At 32.1% G+C, this 11,146-nt stretch overlaps 1 pseudogene; it reads right to left on the minus strand.

The window, feature by feature from the left end:
• Positions 1-1,419: 1,419 nt before the first annotated feature.
• On the minus strand, positions 1,420-10,066 carry LOC115988873 (annotated as a pseudogene).
• Between the last annotated feature and the right edge of the window lie 1,080 nt (positions 10,067-11,146).

Here is an 11,146-nt window from a genome sequence, read left to right on the forward strand (position 1 = left end):
GAGGGAATTAGTCTAGGCTTCAAAGGAATGGATAGACAAAGATGATAGTGCACATGATAAGGTCAAATGAGAGAAAATAATTAAGGTGATGTATTACATTGGGCTATGCATGGTAATATGGATGCATAGAGGCACTTTAAGTGAAAAAGGTTGTGAATTCAAAGTTCTTCTATGTGTAATCTTTACATTGATGAGGATAGAATCCAAACTATATGTGTGTAAATTATAAAAATGAGATGGGGGGTTTGTATAGGCATTTAAGGTTGGAAAAATCAACACAATTGTGCATGTAAATCCAAGTAGTTGATCTTCTACTTAATTTTGTTAGGTAAAAGGGAAATAAGAAGGGGGAGATAGAGAAAAAGCAAGAGAGTTGTGTGTGTGAGAGAGAGAGAGAGAGAGAAAGAGAAAATAGGGCAGCGAAAGTATCATTACAATTTAATAAAAATCCCTCATGAAAGTATGATTGTAGTAAGACAATCAATGAAATACACCAATAATTGGAAACCTTATTCTAAGGCAAATACTTAGAGTCTGTTTGGTTAGAGAGTTCAAAAAATATCTTTCAATGTTTAAATATTGAAAACTGTGATCTCTAAAACAAAATGTTAGATAGGAGAGTTTAACAAAGAATATTTATGTTACAATTCTTAATTTAGAGTGTTTAAAAACTGTATTTTGAGAACACTTCAAGATGTGCTTTCAATTTTCTAGTAACAATTTTGAATGATATTGTTGAGATTTATTTTTTGAAAATTGTGGGACCTAGATGATGTTGACAACACATAAAACACACATTTTTTTGAAAAGCAAACACGTAATTATACTAAACACTCAATTGTATTTTTTCACTTTTGAATATATGTTATTAGAAACATGGTATCATACACATTTTTTTACATTAAGAGTACTTTAAACACTAATTTTTATAACACTTTTTAAACCATAATTTTCACATTATTTTAAAAACTAATACCTAAACTTTCTTAACAAACGAACCCTTAAGGACTTTGATATAGCACCCAAAGCATCGTCATAACTTATTACTCCCTCCGTCCCACTTTGTTTGTCCTGTTTGAAAAGTCAAACATTTTAAGGGAACATCATTTATTTTCTTGTCTGTCTTATAAAAATGTATAAGTTTACAAAACTACCCTAAAATAAATTTATTAGTTTTTTTAAAAATGAGTTATTCTTAATGAGGCTTAGGGGTATAATAGGAACATTAGTAAACTAATAACTTTTATTTTTAGAAACAGGACAATATTTTGGGACATCTCAAAATGGAATAGAGGACAAATAAAGTGAGACGGAGGGAGTACATATCTTTGAGTTTGACCGTAGTCAAATAATCAAATGAAATACACAAACATTTGGCAACCTTGTTCCAAGGTAACATTAGGCTATATGAAACTATTATCATTGTGGGAGCTTACTGAATTTGCGGTGTCGGTACTCAGCATAAGTTTTAGTTGAATATTTGGCTTGGTTTTGATCATTCACAAGCTCTGAAAGTGGTCCAATGTTTGCCTCATGTGGAGGCGCAATAAACACTGCCCATGACATGCGTGTGCATTCCTTGTTCACCAAACTCCTATGAAGAACACTCTTGTACTTCCCGTTGCTTAGCACCTATAACAAAATTATCATAATTGGACATTTACAAAAACAACTTTTTGTTGCAATTTTCAGAATGAATTTTAATTATTAAAAAAAAAAATACACTATTTGTTGCTTCTAAATCTATAATTTAGCCTCTATAGCGGCTTAAACATCTCATTGGACACTTGAACATTTATCTTTTGCAAAACAATTTCATTAAAATTATATTATAAAAAATTATTGTCATATTTCATCGCACCGGGGTTACCATACCTCAATTTGATCACCAACATGGACAAAAAGTGCATTTTCCAAGAGATTTACGGCAACCCAATTACCGTCTTTCCACACTTGAAGGCCTGGAACATCGTTTGGAACAAGTATTGTGAGTGCAGACATGTCCGTATGAGGTTCAACTCCTAAAGCCAGTTCAGGTTGTGGGCAAGGTGGGTACATGTTTATTTTCATCTCCAGCTTTAGTTCTTCATCACCTAAGCAAGACTTCAAAACCTTCCCTTCCAAACCTAACCCCTCTGACAATAGTTGCAGTAGGTTTTCGGTTATTCTCAATATTTCTTTGCTATATTCTTCTGTGACACCTCTGTGTTAAGTGCACATAACGTAAGCACTAACAAAGTCAGATTTTATTAAAGCAAAGCTAAATATTAAAAAAAAAGTCAACAAATAACTTTTTTTTTTTTTTTTTAAATACTAAACATGTGAGTATATGTATCAAGTATGTCTTTTAACATGATACAACATTTGTTATTGTTTCATAGATGGTAAAATTGCTGTCAAATAATATTTATATTATTAATAATAAATACTTTATTTAAAAAATTAGCTTAAACTTATCTAAGTTATGCTCTATTGATTTTGAACTAAATTTCATAACAATCTCTCTTTCTATGTACACAATGAACAATTATTCATAAACTCATTTTTTTAATTGTTCAAAAATTTGTTTTAACAATCTTAATGACTAAAATACATGATGATTTGAATCCATTATTTTGTTAAATGAAGATAAGATCTATTCCCTTATGTTCAAATATTTTAGCATTTATAAAGGGTTAATTAGATTCTAAAGTTTTGGAACAAAGGATTGAGTAACTTTTGGATTTTGATTTTTTTTTTCTTAAACTATATATCAAGTGGGGATGGTTTCTAGGGTTTATAGATGTGTTTGAAAATCCTAATGCCAAAACATATAAAATTTCGGTTTATCAAGAAATTTGTATTAGGGTTGAGTTTAGGACAAAAGCTGGTTACAGACAACAATGTTTTAATCTAATCACAGATAATAGGTTAATAATCTTTTGCTCATATCTTTTACACCATAAAATAATTTTGAGTGAACTTATTTCATTAGAAAATAGATATATGGATCTTCAACACAAATACAAATTTGGCTCAATTTAGATTTGAAATGGGTGAGATATAACTATTTTAAAGTGAGTACAATTGTGTTGTCCCCAAGAGTTTGCTTGACTCACTAGATACTCACTCTAAAAAATTGCGGTAAATAATCAATTGGTTTTGACCACATACCGACTTCATCTATTAATTTCCTATATAAGACAACCCTTATTGCATAAATTGAGAAGAGAGAGGTTATTACATAAAGATTAGCCTAAGGAAAAACCTTCTGAAGCCTTCTAAATTCCTCTCCATAGAATCTTTCTCCTTATGAGATATTTTTTAGAGTTTTTCCTTGAGCCTAAATTGTTAATTCGTTAGTTCCACAACAATGAGTTGTTGCTGTTATTGTCCAAAGTTTCAGCCTTACAAATGAGGTTTGTTTGTGAAAGAAGTCCACGTAGAAGATTTTCAGAGTTGTAGGGCATTCAGTGGGAATGCAAGTAAGGCGTTTGATGAGGTTACAATAGAGTTTGATTATAAGGATTTTGTAAATAGATTGTCTTAACTCTTAATTACAGAATTGGATCCTTGTAGTGGTTGTACCTTTGAAGAGGTTCTTCATTGGTTTATTTCACTTTGTTACTAAATTTGTGTTTGTTAAACTACTTTTTCTTTTAAATGAATTTAATCTACCTATGGAGTTCACTCCATGATGGTTACTCTTATTATCAGGCTAAGATATCAATCAGTTTTTGGTGTACGCAGAGTTTGAATCATAAATCTTTTATTCAACGACAATAAATTTTACTAGTTGAGTTTATTAAAACTCACTTCCTTAAACTACTTTACATCTTTATTTCTTTTTATATTTGGTGATTGATAATTGTGATGGTCTATATATTTGAGTGGGATCAATCAATAACTTGTTCACTGATTAATTAATCTATTGCTTAGGCTTTTGGGGGGTCTAAATAACAATCTATTAATTGGTAGCAGAGGTTTTAGAATGCGAATTACAAACTCCTCCTATATCTTTTTATTATATGTGAATTTTGATAAATCAATTTACCGTTAGACTGTATTTTATTATTATATTCTTTATTCTTGTAACATTTCAAGAAGATTAAAGATCAATAGCTGTATTATTAATCAAATATTTAACTTTCAAGTTTTTCTAGCCTTAAATTATGTATAAAAAATAAGTTTATTAATCGAATAGTAAATAATATTTGATTTGAAATAAATTTGACATGCAATCCAGAAATTAAATTTTAAAAATATATAACTGTGGGGCCCGGCCCAGAAATAATGGGCTATTCCAAATTCAGGCCCGTCCAAGGAGCGTCTTGTCCGAAGAAAAACCACATATGAAACATTACTCAATCCCAATAAACGCCAAGGAAACCTGTCCGAGGAGTAACTCCTCCTCGGACATCACGAAGCCCAAACAAGGAACTCTCCCCAGCCACTTCAGTTCATCCTCCCAACATATAAAATGAATAAAATCCAAAATATCTCATGGAGAGTTACCACCACATTAATTGCGCCCAAACCACCCTCTTGGCCGCATTAATGAGGAAAAGACCCCTGAACAGTATCGCCTTAGCCTCTGCAACTCACAAAGGGAGAGATAAGGGCGCCTGATGGGACAGGTACTCAAGTAGATGCTTAGATGATCAACAAGTGTAAGGTTGAGATGAGAGGAGGGGAACTATATAATGTAGTGGAGTCTCTCAAAGAAGGGGACGGAAAAACTGTATTAGAAACTAAAGAAATAGAATCATACCGGAGAGATCCATTCTTGTGTTTTTATTTTCTGCAACAATACTGTTCATGCATCAAACCGAATAGGCTCACTGAGGCTAAGTTCTTTGACCCATCCTCTACAAATATTTATTGTGGGTTGCGATTTGGGCCAAGGCCTGATCAATAGAATTTGGGCCAGGTAAATCGTGCAACTACAATTGGCGCCATCTGTGGGGAGAACTAAAGCATCAGCTAGTGCAACGGTTGAGCATGGCAAAACTAGGTCCGCACCAGGAGAATCCTCACCAGGCTAACTCCCAACGGACACAACCCGCCGAGTCCCAGAGGCAAAATAACCCCGTCAACCCAGGCCCCAGGGGAAATCGTGGAGGAAGTATGCATACTACCTAGACCAGCCAGAGTCACACTCAGATAGGAAGTCACGTGTCTCAGAGGCGAAATAGTCACCAGGCCATGCAGCGAGAGATAGATGACCTAAAAAGGAAGTTACGGCGCGTGCAGCGAAGACGATCTCCCTCTGACTCAGGCGAGTCTTCTAATGCGGAGGATGCGAGTTACAGACAAAGGTCAAGGACCCCCCCAAGTGAAACCTTTTCTTACGAAAGGGAACCACGCCTTGTACGGAAGCATGAGAGCCCATCCAGCAAAGGTTCGGGGAATGACGCCATGAAGAAAGCGCTGGACCAGGTCTCAAGGTCACCCTTCACGAGTAGAATCAAAGGGGCTGAGTTGCCCAGACGCTTCAACCAACCGGTGTTTGCCATCTATAACGGCAGAGCAGACCCAGTAGAGCACGTGAGTCAGTTTAACAAAAAAATGGTGATTTACTCGCAAAATGAAGCCCTAATGTGCAAAATCTTCCCATCCAGCTTGGGGTCCATGGCAATGAGGTGGTTCAACAGCCTGAAGACAAACTCCGTGGGCTCCTACAAGCAGCTCGCTCAAGCTTTTTGCTCCCGTTTTATTACAAATACCAGAGTCCCTCGACCTCTCAGTTCGCTACTATCCTTATCCATGCACGAAGGAGAAACCCTGAAAGCGTACTCAGATAGGTATTAGGAAGTGTATAACGATTTAGATGACAACCATGATAACGTTGCTATCAGCACGTTCAAAAGCGGTCTCCCCACCGAGCATGGCCTAAGGAAATCCCTCACCGGAAAACCAGTTGCTGACGTCCATCAGCTGATGGATAGGATCGACAAGTACAAAAGAGTGGAGGAAGATCAGCTGCAAGGGAGGGGAAAGGAGAAGGTTATCCCTCCCAAAGCAAATGATTTCAGGTCGGAACGGCACAACCCTGGTCAGCCGAGGAGAGATCCATTCTTGTGTTTTTATTTTCTGCAACAATACTGTTCATGCATCAAACCGAATAGGCTCACTGAGGCTAAGTTCTTTGACCCATCCTCTACAAATATTTATTGTGGGTTGCGCTTTGGGCCAATGCCTAATCAATAGAATTTGGGCCAGGTAAATCGTGCAACTACAATAACCATATTAATTAATTTTTTAGTGGGAGTTTGTATTTATTGCCTACAAAGTAGTTTGTATATAAACTTTTTCCCTATAGGGATTTGCTAATCTATTTGTGGAAAAACATTTTTTCTATGCATCTTTTTTTTTTTTTCATCTTATTAATTGAGTGACTAAATTAAAACATTAAAAGGTGACTAAATGATAAATTACACCTTTAAATAAGTGGTAGTATAATTCTTCTTTTCTCGTTAAATAAATTTAAAATCTAATTTATAATTTTAAGAGAAATAGGAGGGAGGACTTTAAAAAGCCACGTAGCCATATGGCCCCATATACCCTTCCTCCACCGTTGGATAAGGGATTTTCCTTTTTATTTTTGGAAAATACTAATGAGTGCCTTTAGGGTATTGGTTAACAATCCATTTTAGGAAAGTTTTGACATCACTTTTATGGGAAATAAAAAAGGTTGTCAAAACATTAATTGTTTTTTCTTTTTTTTTTCCATAAAAACTTTTTTTAACTAGATTGTTAACCAATACCCTAAGGACACTCGTTAGCATGACTCAAATAGTTCCTAAATTAATGCTTAAGGCATTTGTTAATGTTTCCCTATATTAATAAAGTTTTGGGAGAAAACCAATAAAGGGTATACCCCTTATTTTTTTTCTCCCAATTATTAGAAGTTAATATTATATTTTTTTTAGAAAAAAATATTATATCTTGATTCTAAAAAAAAGAAGAAGTTAATATTATATTTTAAAAAAGTTTTGGTCATAAGATGAGATTATCGGAATGAGGGAAGGCCTTAAAGAAAGGATTGCAATAGTCAGTAATTGATTTATCATGTAATCATGTGTTGTCTTGATTCTTGAAAAAACATAGTGTTGTACAAAGACAATGTACTCCTTTTTCTCAAAAATACAAAAAAACAAAAAAAAAAAAAAAAAAAAAAAAAAAACAATGTTCCTCTAAAACATTTTTTAATGAACTATTTAAAAAATTTTGATATCACTTTCATAGAAATATAAAAATTTATCACAAAAATTAATTAATTATTTTTTTTTTTTTCATAAGGAACTAAAATATTTCTTAAAATCAAGTGATGTGAATCTCTATGATTTTTTTTTTCTTTCTATTTTTACTTTATTTCTTTTAGATAGGTGCCCTGAGTCCAAGTGATGTCAACCTCGATCAATATTTAGATTTTTACATTAGTAAGTTATTATTATATATCATTATTCAACTATATTGGAAGCTCATGGGATCCTTAAAAAAATTATCTTTTAAAACTTGCATGATTATGATAATATATATATATATATATATATATATATTTATATATATAAAGAGGTTAGGGACAAGTTATATATAGCGTAATTCTAAGTTATATATATCGTAATTCTAAATTATGTTACACAACTCAATATTTCTTTATTGGATGTGAATTTTAATAAATTTACTATTTGATTAAGTTTTCTTCATGTACACCACATCATTGTGAAATTTCAAGATGATTTGAAATCAAAAACTATGTTATTGATCAAAATATTTAAATTTTAAGTTTTTTTTTTTTTAATTTAAAAGTTTGCATAAAATATGAGTTTCTAAATCTAATAGTAAATGGTATCCAATTAACAAGAAACTTGGCATACATCTATATATATATATATATATATATATTAATAGCCAAAGTTGAGAGAAAATTCAATTAGATTTCAAATTGGAATTTAATTAGAGTATAATTTTGCGCCATGTATCTTGTCTAATCTAAGTTTTTAAATTTTTTTACCAAGTTAGTTAATTTAGTGTAAAAATTGGAATTCAATTAGAGTTTAATTTTGTGCAACATATCTCATCTAATCTAAATTTTTAAAATTTTGTGCTAAGTAAGTTATTTCAGTGTAGAAATTAAAATGAGGAGTTTAATATAAATAAACCATAAAAAACCAAATCATATATCAAACTATGTATATAAAACAATTTAAGAGATATTATTGGACCAATTTATTCTTTTATTTTATGTTGTATTTAGTAGAATTTCAAGGACAATGATTGTGAATTGATATTGTATATGTAGTATCCAATAGTGATTTTCAAAATTATATACATAATAGTAGTATAATAAGAATTTGGTGTAACTAATATTATGAAAATTGCAAGTAAAAACTATTTTAGTACCTCCAAATATCCTGATCAAACTAATATCCTATATGTTTTATAATTCAAGCTAACATCAATAGCACTACTAAAATTCATCATTTTTGTGCATAAGCTTGGGTTATATACTAGTTTTAATAACATAGAGAACATGTAATTAAATAATGAGATTTTTGAAATATTAATCTAATTAAGAGTTATTAGTTAATGTAACATTTTTTAAAGTTACACTAAGTATAATTTGAATCTAGTAAAAAAAAGAGTGGGGTTTCAATAAAAGATTAAGTTAATCCACTCTGATTCTGTTCCAAATGTACCAAATTAGATTTCAAATCCATTCTTGTTTTGTATCAAGGCCAGCCCTCCAATTTAAAAATTTTTCAATCATATTTAAGCATTTGAAAATAATCCAAATTCTCTGCTCATATATATATATAAACTTCAAAGAAAAATTTAGCATCACCTAAAAAAATTGTTACGCCTTTTCAATAGATATTTATAATAACTAATTTTTCATGAGTCATTTAAATAATAATAAATATGAAACGAATATTATCAGTAGTAAACTTGCCTAGAAATATTTTATATGTATCTAATTATAATTATTTTTAAACATATATTCACATACATATGTTAGGAGTTCTGCAATGCGCAAAAAAGAATAGGCTAGTACTAATTATATTCCCAAACAATCTACTACTTATTTGAGATCAAGGGATATTGAGAAAAAGAAGGTTGGCATTGTTTGACATGACCTACTTGGAGAACGCGAATATTTGCTGGTTAATGTTTAGTAAATTAGTTTATATCAAATCGAGTAAACCTGAATATTTAATTTGGATGAATGACAATGGATTAATAAATTTGTACTTATGATGAAGTCCACTCCACGATGATTATTTTTATTAATAAACTAAAGTATTAATTAGTTTTTTTTTTTTAATTTATTTTTAATGTAAACAGAATTCAAGATTAGCTCCCTTGTTTGACAACCCTTAAGCTAATATAACAGTATTCTTCTTTCGTTTTCAGTTATGAAATCAAACCAAAAGAAGAATAGATGCTATCAAGCATCTAAATCAACCAATTCCAATGGTTAAAATATTTTTATATATGTGATTGCATGGATTACCGATTAAGTAAAGAAGACACGTATTAGCCAAAAAAAAAAAAAAGGGGGTAAAGAAGACATGTACTGCTTACCTGTAAGCAGATGGATTTTTGGGCCATACATCGTAGTTAACCTTAGAAGCAGGAGCCATGAGATGAAAGTAATAGTCAATCCACTCCAACTTTCTTCTAGGTTCTTTGTCATCTTGGTACCATAGCCTTCAAACTTGCCACTAGCTGCGTCATTTGAATAGGCTTCCTTTTCCCCTTGTGGGAGCTCAAAGAACTCTTGCCCCACCTCTTTTAGCCGTTGGATTAATGAAGGTGATATACCATGATCGGTGATGAGGAAGAATCCCCACTCCTGGCAAGCCTCTGCAACTTCTTTGACGACCACATCATGCGGCTGAGAGAGAGATATGACGGGCACCGTGACCCCGTCAACGGCCACCGTGTTCTCGGGCCGTTCATGGACCGGGCGGATGAATTGGGCCGGAAGTTTGTTGGGCCCGCCCAAAGCCAAGGCCTGTACTCTCTCTGCAATCATTTTGTATTTTCTTTAGGTTGTTTCAAACTTGCAATCGTGCACAGGTGTCTTTTGGCTGCTGGGAATTGGATGGCATGCAGTTTCACACCTATAAACAATACTTTCTAGGGTGGTTGGAGGGGGGATTAACTGTTATAGCAACGTTTGGAATGGTAGATACACCAACTGAAATCGTATGGCTTGTCCTCGCTTTAAATGCATCTAACAGTTAATAAACAAATAGATTTTTTTTTTTATATATAATTTCGGCAAGAAACGCTTGGTCTAAGAAGTGTTCAATGTTTAAGTTAGAGAACCTAGGAGCTTCTTTAAAGAATAGAAGTCTTAGAGAATTTAGGATGGACAGAGTCCCAAATCTCCTGTTCCTAGGGTCAGTTATTTATTGGGTTGTACCTCATTATTTGGAGTGATGATAGTTATAAATTGTGCATAAATGACATACTACTAAAATTGTGTTTTGAAAATAAATTTAAATTAAACTTATGAAATCAACCATTTATAACTCAGGTTTGACTTATTTTAATTATTTTTTTTAATTGAACATTTTCTGTTTTTTTTAAATATATAATGAGTCCTTCTCAAAAAAAAAAAAAAATATATATATATATATATATATATAATGAGTGAATTTTAAGTCACATAACAATTTTTCATTAAAATAGACATTAAAATAGAAAATATTTCGATTAAAAAAATATTAAAAGTAGGCCAAATACTTGGGAGAACGTGGGCAATACCATTTTCTCGAAATGTCGGTCTGTTTTGTGTTAAGATAATGAAGTCAATGACATGTTGTCCAGCTGGAAGTCTCAGTTCCATCATGTCGTATTTCTCAATACATGAGCTTGCCAACACGAAAAGATTACAATTTTTCAAGTATTGCAGTAGTTTGAATGATCACGCAAGCTACACCTGTATTAATTATTTATACAGATGTCAGACCGTTATTATTCGTTTTGTCAATGTTAAGAGATAACGGTTAGATTTGTTGTTATTAAATTTGTTAGTAAAAGATTATAAAGAATTAGATAGTTGTTCAATGGAATCTTCCAAAAAAATTTAAAAAAATAAGGTTAGTGGAATGCAATCAGTTTCTTCAGACACACTTCACTCATGTTAATTCGT

This window comes from Quercus lobata, chromosome 5 (genome assembly GCF_001633185.2).
Source record: "Quercus lobata isolate SW786 chromosome 5, ValleyOak3.0 Primary Assembly, whole genome shotgun sequence".
NCBI classification, from domain to species: Eukaryota; Viridiplantae; Streptophyta; class Magnoliopsida; order Fagales; family Fagaceae; genus Quercus; species Quercus lobata.